Genomic DNA, 10,449 nt, shown 5'->3' with positions numbered 1-10,449 from the left:
CTCTTTCCTCTTTTCCTTTCTGGAAAACCCCAGAGCCTCTCCCCTTTTCCTGCTTCATTCTGTCCTTCTGGGGTTCCAGCCTCCATGTGGGGCCTGGCAAGCTCCTGGAATCACAGCAGATCTCCCACCCAGAGGTCAGTTTCCTGACAGAACTGGTTTCTGTCATCTGAAGAGCAGTTGTAATTCTGGGTGATCTCCAGCCCCCACCTGGAGGTTGGCAGCCCTAGTTCCCCTGGAGGAAATGGCTCCTTTGGAGGATGGAGTCTATGGCATTAACCCCTCCTGGGATCCCTCCCGTCCTCAAACCCCACCTTTCCCAGGCTTCACCACCAAATCTCCACAAATTTTAAAACCTGAAGCTGGCAACCCTATCTCCTTTTCAACCAACAGCCAACCTACCTTTATCTTCCCCTCTGTCTTAAGCTTTCCCTTTCACCTTCCCCCCAGCAGACTCTACCTGGGAAAACTATAGCCTCGTTGTGCATTGTAGGCAACTGGGCCAGGCCCACTTACATGGTAGGGAACCTCGTGGGGTGGCACCTGACTTTCCCCTGTATCCCCCTCCCCACACTATTTCTTCTTTCCTTCTCCCCGGCAACCCCCATATGATCTATCCTTTCCCTGCCTCATTCTCTCCTTCTCAGCCATTCACCAATCCACCTTTTATCTGCCTCCCATCTTCAACAATATTTACTATTTATTTACTTCATTTATATCCCAGTTTTCTCCACAGTGGGGACCAAAGCTGCTTACATTATTCTCCTCTCCTCCTTTTATATGCACAACAACCCTGTGAGGTAGGTTAGTGTAATGTATCAAGTTTCGACCGCAGGGTCAGCTGGGGCACCACGCGGTCAAGAGCAAGCATCGAGCTTTGCTCCGATAAACAAAGGACGATGCGGATCCTAGCCCGCACCAACCAGAGGGCTAGGCTCCAGGCTGAGAGCCTATGGGACTCTTGGTCACTAGTTAGGACCTATTGGGAAGTGGGGGGGGGGTGTTCTGGGTGGTGGATTTATGGGGATATAAGCCGGCCTGCGAGTCGGCTAAGGTTGTCTTGTTCTTGATCTAATAAAGTACCCTAAGCTGAAATAACTCGTCCGTCTGCGTACTTTTCAGTTAGGCTGAAAGTATATGACTACTCCGTAATCATCGAATGAGCTTCCATAGCAATATGGTGCTTCAAACCTGCATCTCCCAGGCCCTACTCTGAAACTCTATCTGCTACACCAAACTGACTTTCATATGGTAGCTGCTGTTGAAAAGCAGCAAGCAGCCAGGCCTAGGTGAGTCATATAAGTTGGATGGTATCCAGTCACCCAGAGGTTGCTTCCAGGCTTACAGCTGCCAGCCTCCAAGTGGGACCTGGAGACAACCCACAATTACAGCTGAACTCCAGATGGCAGAGATGAAGAAGAAGAAAAAGAGAAGAAGAGATTGGATTTATACCCCGCCCTTCACTGGGAGTCTCAGAGCGGCTTACAAACCCCTTTCCCTTCCCCCCCCCCACAACAGACACCCTGTGAGGTAGGTGGGGCTGAGAGAACTCTGACACAAACTGCTCTTTTTCAAGGACAGCTGTGCCAGAGCTTGTGACTGACCCAAGGTCACATCAGCAGCTGCAAGTGGAGGAGTGGGGAATCAAACCCGGTTCTCCCAGATTAGAGTCCGCACACTTAACCACTACACCAAACTGGCTCCCCTGGAGATATGCCCCCCTGGAGAAAATCATTGCTTTGGAGGGTGGACACTATGGCATTATATTTGGCTGAGGCCTCTCCCCTCCCTAAACTCTGCCTTCCTCAGACTCCACCACAAAATCTCCAGGAATTTCCCAAGCTGAAGATGGCAACCCTACTCAGACTTGGCCCCAATGAATCCTCCATCAAAGGCCAAAATTAGCCTGGAAAGGACCCTGCCCTCTTCCCTTGCCGTTTTCCTCACATAAACCCAGCCTTCAGCTTCAGACCAACACAGTTAACCAACCAGATTCTATAAACCCATCCTGGAACACTGTGGTTGCCTGGCAACAGCCACTGAAGGAATCCATTGCTTAAAGCGATAAGTGCTCCTTTTATCATTTTTGAGTTTTTTAATCCCCCAGTGTATTTTTTTCACATTTTTTGCAAACCTGGGGCCCTTTTCAGGTTTGTAGAAATATCTGTCTTGCTGAGTCACCAGATTTAAGTATTCAAAGATTTGGCTGACTTCACTATTAGTATATAGATTCTAGAGGGGTAGCTGTGTTACTCTTCCAGCCAAAACAGGAAAGAGGCTTGTGGCATTTTAAAGACTTAGAAATTTATGGTGGTGTAAGCTGTCACAGGTGAGAGCCCATCTTGTCAGACGTCAGTGTTTTTATTGTGGTAGTGGCAATGACTTGTACTAAAACTCTACGCACATCACTCATGCCTCATACACCGCATCCTCCTGCCTTTATACACATCCAGCCCCTGTTCTTCAGTTCTGCTCATTAATGTTCCTATTAACTATGCACAAGTACTACCAGGTGCGGCTATCATTATAGGTTGCCATTTACATATGTTTTTATTTCAGCAGTGACTTGCCATTAAAAAGCCTATCATTAAGATAATTAGTACAAAAAGATTTGCCTCCTAATCAGCCTACATTTCAATTAGTTCTTTTTTAAATTTACAGATGGAAATTTTTAACTTAAGCTACAATTTGTATACGGAATGACACCACATTACTGGTGCCAACCAAGTGTTTAGATATCCAATTAATTTAAAGGATCTGAGGGAAGGTCCCCCCCCCTCCAATCCACTCAACTGGTGATCCTGCTTGAAGTCTTTAAAAACAGCAATGTAAATTCCCCAGCTGTGGAAATTCACAGCTGTTGGGTCTTCCAGACAGTATGTTGGACTCTGCAAACACCAGCACCCTTCAGGCTACTAAGCAAACAGAAAGGATAAACCATGTTGCTGTAGCAACAAGATCATAAAGTGCTGAATCTCACTTATCAGGATCTTCCACATGAAAGAGAGAAAGAAAGAGGATTCATGGCAAGGCTGTAATTCGGTCATACTATCTTGATGAGATCATAAAAGTTATTTCCAAGAATTTGGAGAAGACAGCTGTAGTTTAAGAGTGACTTCCTTTCTGGATTCAATAGGATAAGACAAATGGTCTGTTTTTGGGGTTGTAAATTGGTGGTATGTGGACATTTTAGAATAGTTCTGCATGCACAACTCATTATTTTCATTTCTTGGGCCGAATCAGCTGTTGCTCTGTGAGCATGGTATAAAAGGATGCAATCCTCTGGGAGTTAGATCATGAGTTCACAGAGATACTTTGCACAGATGATAAATCTGGCATTTAACTGGTCATTCGTCTATCGATCTGATATGTGTGCAATGTTCCCTCTAAGCTGTGAAGTCCTGTGAGCAAAAATTCTACTTTGTGAGCTACTGGCAATACAGTTTTGAGCAAGTAATTTGGCTGCTGCATAAATTAGTTTGCTCTGGAGCCATCCCTCCTGAGCTAAGATAAAAACGTGTGAGCTGGAGGATAAAAAAACAGTGAGCTAGCTCACACTAACTCAGCTTAGAGGGAACAGTGCATGTGTGTACTCCATTCTCCCTCCAAGGAACTCCACGTGGTTCTCCCTTTCTGTTTTATGCATACAACAATCCTGTGAAATAAATTAGGCTGAGAGAGAGTGGCTAATCCAAGGTCACCCAGTGAGCTTCACAGTACAGCGGGGATTTTAAACCCAGGTGTCCCAGATCCTGCTCCAGTATTCCATGCTGGCTCTCCAACAAAGTTATAACAGGGAATCTGGAGGAAGAATGAGTATATGAATGTGATGAAACTCACTCCCTTTTATGCGGGATGTTTGAGTAATATTTGACTAGTCCCCAGATGCCCCATATTTTAAGATGTTGTTCTTGACTGAGCTGTAATAGCACAGGTGCTCCTTGTATGAGTGTTCCTAGGAAGCTCCTGCTGTGTCATGGTAATATAAAGACAAGACTGTCTTTTCCTTAGCCATCTTCACAAATTCAGGCCTGCATTCACTGAATAGTTGCAAAAGGGGGCAGGAGTGGGCTTTATTGCAATATCTGCAAGTACTGCTGAACATCTGCAGTAAACCCCTGTGTTCAGGATACCATTCATGTGGAGGAAACTATAGGTGCTCAGGCTCACTGAAGACACTTGGATGAGCGTGCAGCAGGTTGGGACAGGGTAAATAGGTACAATCCTGTTCTCTTCTACATGTGTTTAGCAAAGGAACATCTCAAGAGGGCCCTTTATCTCCACAACAGAATGTCTCCAGTTAACTTAAGAGGCTGCAAATCTTGTATTGTTCTCTACATCCCATGTTTACATCAGCATTCATACTACTGTTCGTATAGCTTGGGTCTTGAGTGATTGTTCCTGAACTGTAGACCAAAATCTCACAAAAATATATTCCCTGGTAATTGGTGGGTTTTGTTTGTTTGTTTTTCAGTTAGATCTTGGCATGAGGTTGCATTTCAGGGTTTCCTTTTTTCTTTTTCTTTTCTTTTTTTTGACATGCCTGGTTCTAACCTTGGAAAATACATCCTCCAGGCACCACACCACTTTGATGGGCTGCAGACAATTTGCAAAAAGCTGTCTTCTATTTAGTGCTTGGAAAGGCCATTTAGCTAATTTTACAATGCATTGGGGAAGGATGCTAGCTCAGCTGCAGCACATTTCACAGGGCTACTGGACCAAAAAAGAAGGAAGCAAGCCAAATGGCTTCCTGGAATGATGTTTCATGGCATCCTAAAACTGCCCTGTCTTTTTCATTTCCTTGGGCAACTGTTTAGCCTCCCCAGAAACTTTTCTCAAAAGGTTACTCCAGAAGTTTCCTATCAAGGGAGATCAGATCTCTGAGCAAATATTTTAACGTATAATTGGTGACCTGTGATTTGCCCTAAAGGGTAAACTGGAACCAGATAATCTTGGCAAGGTGTTAGAATACTTTGACAAGTATAGAGTGGCTGCTTCAAGCAGAATACCAAAAGATTTGTCTCATAATATTTCTCTACGTTTGAGAACAGGAACCCTCAAAATCTCTTTGGGGATGAACTGCCCTTTAACTCCCAGATATTAAAATACTAATAGGAGGCAACGAAGCAGAAGTTTGAATTGTGACCATTAACAACCATTTCCAGAATCAGCTTGTTTAAAGGAGGCAACCTGCAAAATATGTAAAGAGCTCTGTAACTCTGTTGGTCTGCTTTGTTGTAGATTATTACTCCTCTTCTGTGTGTGCCTGTACTAGAGTTGCCAGATCCACAGTTTTCAGAAGGGGCATATCTCTGGCACAAAACAATAACATTCATTTTTTAAGAAAAGAGCAAAAGTCCAGTAGCACCATAAAGATTAACAAAATTGTGGCAGGGTATGAGCTTTCATTTTTTTTGTTGGCATTATTTTTTCACATGCATTACTTCAAAAAGTAAAATACAGTATCTGATTTTACAATATCCCTTAGAAGCAAGTCCCACTGTGAGCTATGTGTACATAGCATTGCAGCCCAAAATGGAAGACAAGAACCAAGTCTATTTTCATGTCGAGTCTATTTTAGAGGTAACATTTGAATGCAGATCTCCCAGATCCAAATGCAACTTTCTGTCCATGGACCATGGGGTAAATGCTTGCTGCACACAGGAACCCGAATTGGGATGATCTGTTTGGCATGAACTTTGGCTAAGTGTTTTAGTTGGATGAGGCCCCTGCCAAACCTATATTTGCTGAGTCACTCTCTTCCCTTGCTGCCTTGCCATCCCACCATAAAGAAATGGTAACTGAAGCCACAAACATTAAACACCAAAATAACATTCAGATGAGGCCTAATTGTTTCCTATTATTCAGGGGTAATTTCATTCAGACTATCTAGCATCAAACATAGAGTGGTTGGCTTGGGTTTTCTTTAGTTACCTTCTGAATGTACATTGGTCTCAGTATGAGGCTGGACACACAGATTAGACAGCAGCAGAATGAGCATTTACTCTATGGCAACTTCTGATAGAGGTGTTGGAAGGGTGGCCAGTGAGTGGCTCTCATCAGTCACCAAATATTAAAGAGAGGGTGATAGAATCTAGACTCCTATACACCAACAAATACAACCACCAATTAATACAACACCAACAAATACAACCACCAATAAATCTCATTGTGCCCATTTTAAATTATTATTACAGCACAGAAGGCAGTAGTAACAGTGATCTATAAAATAATGAGTGGTACAGAAAGCATGAATTCAGAGAATTATTTTCTCCTTCTGCAAAGCTAGAGCTTGAGGTTATGCAATGAGACTGGCAATAAATTCAGCATAAAGAAATGAAAGTGTTTTTCCACCACTAGCCATCAGTCAAAATGGTGTTCAGACCCAGCACCTCTGTGTAACATTTTGATTACTGGTGGGGTTTCCAGGAATGCTGTAGGTGTGTCTGTCTTTTGCCTGTTGTTCTTCAGCTATTCTTGTAGTTCTGCCTCTCCTACTGTGTCTACTTAGGGCCACAACTATATTACACCACTGTTACCCTAATATACCTACTTCCTGGTGCAGTGGAACCATGGGTGCAGGGGTCATTTCCTGCAGGAGCTCACAGGAGCGGAGCTCCGGCAGTAAAGAGCCCGGGGGGGGAACATGCAACAAGCCCCGCCCCCTGCTCCCAGCAGCCCTCAGTCAGAGCAAGAAGCAGCCCGGTAAGTTGCAGAGCTCCCCCTGGCCCCCCAGTCCAAAACAGTCCAAAACAGTCCCCTCCCCAGTAGCTAGCAATCCAGAACAGTCCAGTGGAGCCTGAGCAGTGGGTGTTGCCTTCTGACATGCTTCCAGTGATGTCAGGGGGTGTGGCATATGCAAATAAGCTACGCTAATGAGTTATGCTAATGAGCTCCTGCACCTCTTTTTCTACGAAATGACCCCTGCATGGGTGTAAGCTGTTTGTCCTACTAAGGTTAAACGACACTCACCCCCATCTCTACTCCTCCAGTTTCAGAACCTTTTAAAAAACAAACATGCATCTATCCCAAATTTATTTGGGGCAGGAGCAGAGGTTGTTTCTGCCCTTGTTCAACTAGGAATAGTCCATAGTGGTGTCTTTTAAGGCTGCTCCCTTCCTACCAATTTTTGGGGATTTTCCAGGGGAAATACTAGCATGTCTATAGGTATGGAGATAGGTGGCATTGTTTTTTTTAATAAGCATGTTAGGAAACAGCTAATACTGAACTCAAATGAAAAAACAACCACTAAAAATGTAGATGTGCAAAAGAGCATCAGCATGAGGTACTGCTTGTTACCTTCTCTATAGCGTTATATGATTGCCACCAAGAATGTGCAGGGGGGAACTGGGGTATGACAAGCTGTAGACTCAGGGTGGGGGGAGGGGATGAGCAGTGGTGGCAGGAGGCTGCTCTCCCCACCATGTCTGGGGACCAGGGCTGTAGGCAGTCAGGGCCCCTCCAGCACGGGGCCCTGTTGCCCATTGTCTAAGACCACCCAACCCTCTCAGTAAAAGATTCCCTCCCAATTAAATATATGCACAGGGACTACAGTCTGAGTGAGAGCTTAAAGACAAGAGAACAGAACCATGTAAATTGGTTTCTATGCAATTACTATTAGCAAAATAGAATAAAGTTTACCAAAATATTGGTCAATATGTTCATTTCTCCTGTTTTACGTTGCGAACATTAAGTTGCATTGGTTGCAAAATAACAAAACACTGTCCCTTATACTTCACACACTATTCAAAACAATGCAGCACTTGGACTTATAACAAGAAGATTGTCCAAAATATGTTCACAGAGTGATGAATGTTATTTGTCTTTAACCCCTCCCAATTAAGGCATGAATACTTTATGATTTAAAAGTGTTTCAGTTGTCCTGTCATGGCATGTTGCAGTGGATTGCAGATAAACAGCAGTTTCATTGTCAAATAGTGAATGTGACAATGCTAGGCTGTGCTGTCACTTAACAATAGTTACACACATAAAAAGCAGTTTCAATAGATTAATCAGTACATAAAGCTTCTGATTGTCGAGTCTGGCTTGCCGTGAACCTGTTGAAAAATGCTCTTCTAGAGTCCTCTGCACTTTTGCAAAGCATGCTACAGCACAAATCCTGTGGCAGTATGCACTGCTCCGGTGTTTCTGGAAGGAACCAGGGCCAGTTCCATTGCTCAGTGCCCCCCCCACACACGGAAAGTGCAGGGTGTGCAAGCAGAGAATTCTTTCATGCTGCCCTTGACATACATGCATAAACCTTTATTGGCATGCTAACAATCACAAAATGAATAAAACATCTTATCCATAATATGTAAAATCAGACAAATATACAATTCGTTAAGTTGACTACTTAACAAAGAGTCAGAGAGTGATTTCAGCAAGTGATTCAGCTTTAATAAACAACCCTTAACACAACCAGAACAGCTTTGCATTGCAGCTGGGCTTCTTTTAAACTCTCCCGGGCTAATGTAGCCACGCCCTACTGTACATAACAACCAATAGGATTGTAAAGATATAGTCCAATCACTGACGTTCCCTCTTCGGGAACTGAATATTAGGTGATTGGTCGGCTCTTCCTGGGCTACCAATAAGACTTGAGGAATTAGACTCCTTGCCCAGGACGATGCTATGCATGGTGTTTCAATGAGTGAATTCAGATACAGTTTACATAGAATTGAATACACCACACAGTTTACATACGATAAAACAGTACTATCTAAAATCTGAAGTTTCCTTGAATTTTGAGAACTTCTACAAGAAATTTGGCCACGACATTAGTAATTTCTGGATCCAAATCATTCAGAAAATATTGACATTTCAGTTTGTTACTCAAGCATCTTTTGGGGTGGAGTAACTTTGAGCACCTTGCCAGAAGCAGAGTTGACCCAGCTGAGCTCTGGGAAGGAGCAGGAGATTGAGCTGTAAAAGCTGAGAGGGTACTGAGTTTGGGAGTATGTGGGTGAGTTGTGAGTTGTTGCAGAGTCCTGGCTGCTTGAGATAGGGTGTGAAAGGGTCATTGTTTGACTGTAATTGAGTGCCTGGGTGAATCTGAATAGCTGCTGGCCACACCCTCTGCTGGGGGAAGCTTCTATTTAAGGTAGCACCTTGCCAGAGGCATGAGCCAAAGGGCTCTTGGCCTGTGGCTCTTAGTCTAGGGGCTCTTTAAGAAGCCCAGGAACAGCCAGAAAGCCAGGGCCCTAGTCTCCTTGGGTTCCCAGTAAGGTAAGTAGACTTCTACAAGGAGAACCACATAAATACAAAGGATTTTAAAAGGGGGATTATATATAATTATGATTTTAAAAGCAATTATGAAGCTAGAATACCAGCTGGGGGTTGGGGGATATTCAGTGTTTTGCATGGAGTTTCATGTGTATGACTATCTGCTCACTGGACAGAAGTCTTTGGTGTGTGCCAGGTGCAAGGAGCTCCTGGTTCTCAGGGAACGAGTTTGCTCCCTTGAGGGCAAGGTGGCAGACCTGTAGAAGCAGAGACAGTTAGGCACATGGAGAAGACTCTTGAGGACTTGTTAGAGATGTCCCACTCTGACTATGGCAGCCCCGCCGCTGTCAGGGAGCATGAGAGTCAAGGGGAAACAGGGCACTGTGCTGTGGATAAGGGGAATGTGCCCTCAGAAGGGACGTCTTCTTCAGCTGGTGAACGGGTATCCTTTCGCACCAAGGAACCATCCATTGGCAAGGAGGGAGGGAGGGGGGGGCTCTTGGCAGTTGGTGATTCGATCCTTAGGCAGGTAGACAGCTGGGTGGCAAACCCATGTACTGACCATATGGTGACTTGCCTGCCTGGTGAGAAGGTAGTGGACATTACACGTGTTGTAGATAGGATGGTAGATAGTGCTGGGGAGGAGCCAGTGGTCGTGGTACATGTTGGCACCAACAATGTGGGGAAATACAGTTGTGAGGTCCGGGAGGAAAAATTTAGGCTGCTAGGCAGGAAACTTAGGTCCAGGACCTCCAAGGTAGCCTTCTCAGAAATTCTACCTGTTCCACGCGCAGGGCCAGAGAGGCAGGCACAGATCAGGAGTCTCAATGAGTGGATGAGATGATGGTGTAGGGGGGAAGGGTTCAAGTTTGTTAGGCACTGGGATGCTTTTTGGAACAAGAGGGAGCTGTACAAAAGGGACTGTCTCCACTTGTCCCAAGAAGGAGCCAGGCTGCTGTGCTTAAAATCAAAAAGGTGGCAGAACAGTTTTTAAACTGAATATTGCGGGAAAGCCGACAGGAAATGAAATGAAAAGTCTCTGGCTTGGGCAGGGCCGGATTTAGACTTGCTGAGGCCCTAAGCTATATATTAGGCCGCATATTAGGCCACACACCCCTAATGTAGCCAATCCTTCAAGAGCCTACAGAGCTCTTCTTACAGGAGCTACTGTAAGCTCTTGGAGGATTGGCTACATTAGGGGTTTGTCACTTAATATGCAAATGAGTACCT

This window comes from Gekko japonicus, unplaced genomic scaffold (genome assembly GCF_001447785.1).
Source record: "Gekko japonicus isolate JY-2015 unplaced genomic scaffold, Gekko_japonicus_V1.1 scaffold437, whole genome shotgun sequence".
Lineage (NCBI taxonomy): Eukaryota > Metazoa > Chordata > Lepidosauria > Squamata > Gekkonidae > Gekko > Gekko japonicus.
The sequence above is the reverse complement of the archived record's forward strand: the minus strand, read 5'-3'. Positions refer to the sequence as shown.